Genomic DNA, 2663 nt, shown 5'->3' on the forward strand with positions numbered 1-2663 from the left:
GCCCCCCCGGTTGGTTTGGGGCCTGCCGGATTTTGCCGGGACCGGGTTTCTTTTAAAGGCCGGGGGGGACCTTGTGGGGCTCGGGGGGGGCAGGCCCCTTTTCCCCCGGGGGGTGCCTGGGCGTGCCGGGCGGGTCCGAGGGGGGCGGCCCGGGGGGGGGGCGTTTGGCCCCTGGGAGGTCGGTGTGTTGTTTGGCGGGCTGGCCCGGGGGGGGGGCCTTGGGGGGGGGGGCAGGCTTTTGGGGGCCCCCAGGGGGGGCCTCCTTTTGGTGGGGGGCCCCACCTTGGGGGCCGGGGACCAGGGGGGTGGGGCCGCCCTTGGGGCCTGGAGGGGTTCCCCCCTTTTCCCTGGGTCACCCGGCCCTCAAATGCCCGGGATGGGCCTTGGTCTTTCTCGGTGGCGGGGGGCACTTTTGCCGGAAGAAGGTTTTTCCCCCCCCCTTTCTTCCCCCCCCCCCCCCTCCCCCCCCCCCCCCTCCCTTACACAAAATTATTTGTTGATGGCAGCGCGAACCACACGATAACGCCCCCAGTTCGGCGTACATAGACCGCGCGCGCAGCGCGCTCCGTGTTTGGAGTTTGCATACCGCCCTGGCGGACTCGTTTACACTTCCAAGCTCAAGCCAGGCGCCGCAGGCCATAAAGAGGAGCGCAGATTAAAATGGCGCCGCAGGCTCCCCGGGCCGTCCGCGCACCAGTAACCTTTAAAAAACAAAAAGATCATCACAGCGGCCTCTGTGATCACCAATCTCCAATCTCCAATCTCCAATCTCCAATCTCCAGCGTCGACACATCTTAGGCCGGATCCAGTCAGATCTCCAATCTCTATCTCCAATCTCCAATCTCCAGCGTCATATTTTGCCGGATCCAGTTTAGATCTCCGATCTCCATCTCCAATCTCCCATCTCCAATCTCGATTCGGGGGGCCGGGGGAGGGGGGGGGGCTCGAACCTTCAAGGAGATGCGCTATTGATTCATTCACACCGCACATCTCCGATCTCCGATCTCCAATCTCCCATTTGACCCCTGCCGCCGCCAGCTGCGATCTCCAATCTCCAATCTCGATCTCCAATCTCCGCCCCAGTGGTGGATGCCCGGCGCGAGGATCTACGATCTGTGTTCTCCATCTCCAATCTCCACCTTTGACCCTGGCAACTGCCAACACGATCCACAATCTGTGATCTCAATCTTTCATCTTCAACCAAGCCCGACTGTGTGGTAGAATCGGCTAGGATCTCCACTCCTGGTCTGCGATCTACTGTCTGCGATCTACTACTCTCTCGCAGAGATCTCGATTACTCCAACAATAATGCTATGCTCTCACCCAGCCTTTTGAGATATGATCCCTCAAAGTCGAATTTTCGTTTACTGGTGACCATAGTACCGTTTGTCTTGTTTGCGTTTGTTCAAACGAATCCTTTAAAGTCTCGACATCACTAAGCTGCTTATGTGGCACCGCAGAGGCTCCCTTGGGGATGCCTGAAACCCCGAAAATTCTGCGCTACTTTTTTCGTTTATCCACATTATGCGAGTAGTAGACACCAGACACTAGCACGACCACAGACACATTCCTCACTGACATCACCGCTTGGGACCCCCCGCTCCGATGAAACACGCGTTCGGGCCAGGCTCGCGGCCACAATGGCGGTGCCGGTGGCCCCAGACCAAGCCGTGATCGCGCTCGGCGTCATGAGCACCGTCGTCGCCTTTGAGAGCGGCCGCGCGACCAGTAGCAAGATGGGGCTCATGCGCGAGCGGGTGCGCGAGGCTATGAGCACCGCATCGCCCGGCCATGGCATCGCAACGCGCTTCCTGCTCGCGCAGCGCAACAGCAAGGACGCCTCCGCCGTCGACGCTGCCGCGCTGGCCGAGAATGCCACGCACGGCGACCTCCTGTTCGTTGACATGCCCGAGCGCTTCTACCTCTGCGCGTGGAAAAAGGTGCTGTGGTACCGGCACGCGCTTCGCCACTTCCCTGCGGCCGGGTTCATCCTCATCGCCGACCCGGACGCCTTCATCCAGCTAAACCACCTGAGCGAGGACCTGCGCTCCGTCCAGCGGCTCATCGACCGCGGGGCAGCGAGCGCACACGTCCACTACGGGCTCGTGCTCTGGAAGGCGTTCTACAATGCGGTGAGCGAGGAGCCCGCCGTCGACTTCTCCGGCTGGCTCTGCGACGACTCGGGCGCCCTCCGGCTGCGCCGCCGCTTTGAGCGCTGCCGCGACGTGCTGCGCAACGCGAGTGCCACCGCGCCGGAGAGGCCCGAGTGGCTGCTGCCAGGCAAGGGCGCCGACTCTGCGTATGACGCCTGGGCGGAGGCTACGCTGCAGCCTCTCAAGGGCTGCAAGGGGCTACAGCGCGGGACGCGGCGCGCGCTCGAGCGGATGGAGGCGTCGAGCGGGCCGTACCCCTTCACGAGCGGCCCTCTCTTTGGCCTCTCGCGGCCGCTCGCCGAGCTGCTCGCGGCGCCGGGAGGGCCGGCAGACGAATGGCGGCGCCGGATCGAGCGCACGCAGCCGCTCCGGATGTACTTTAGCCGCGGTTTCCGCATCCCCTTCACGCTGCGCAGCGCGGCCTGCTACCCCGCCTCGTTCGACGCGACGCACGGGCGGTGGGTGTGGGAGCTCGCCCGCGCGTCGGGCTTCGCGCTCGACGTGACGCTC

The sequence above is a fragment of the Emiliania huxleyi genome (genome assembly GCF_000372725.1).
Source record: "Emiliania huxleyi CCMP1516 unplaced genomic scaffold EMIHUscaffold_23, whole genome shotgun sequence".
NCBI classification, from domain to species: Eukaryota; Haptophyta; order Isochrysidales; family Noelaerhabdaceae; genus Emiliania; species Emiliania huxleyi.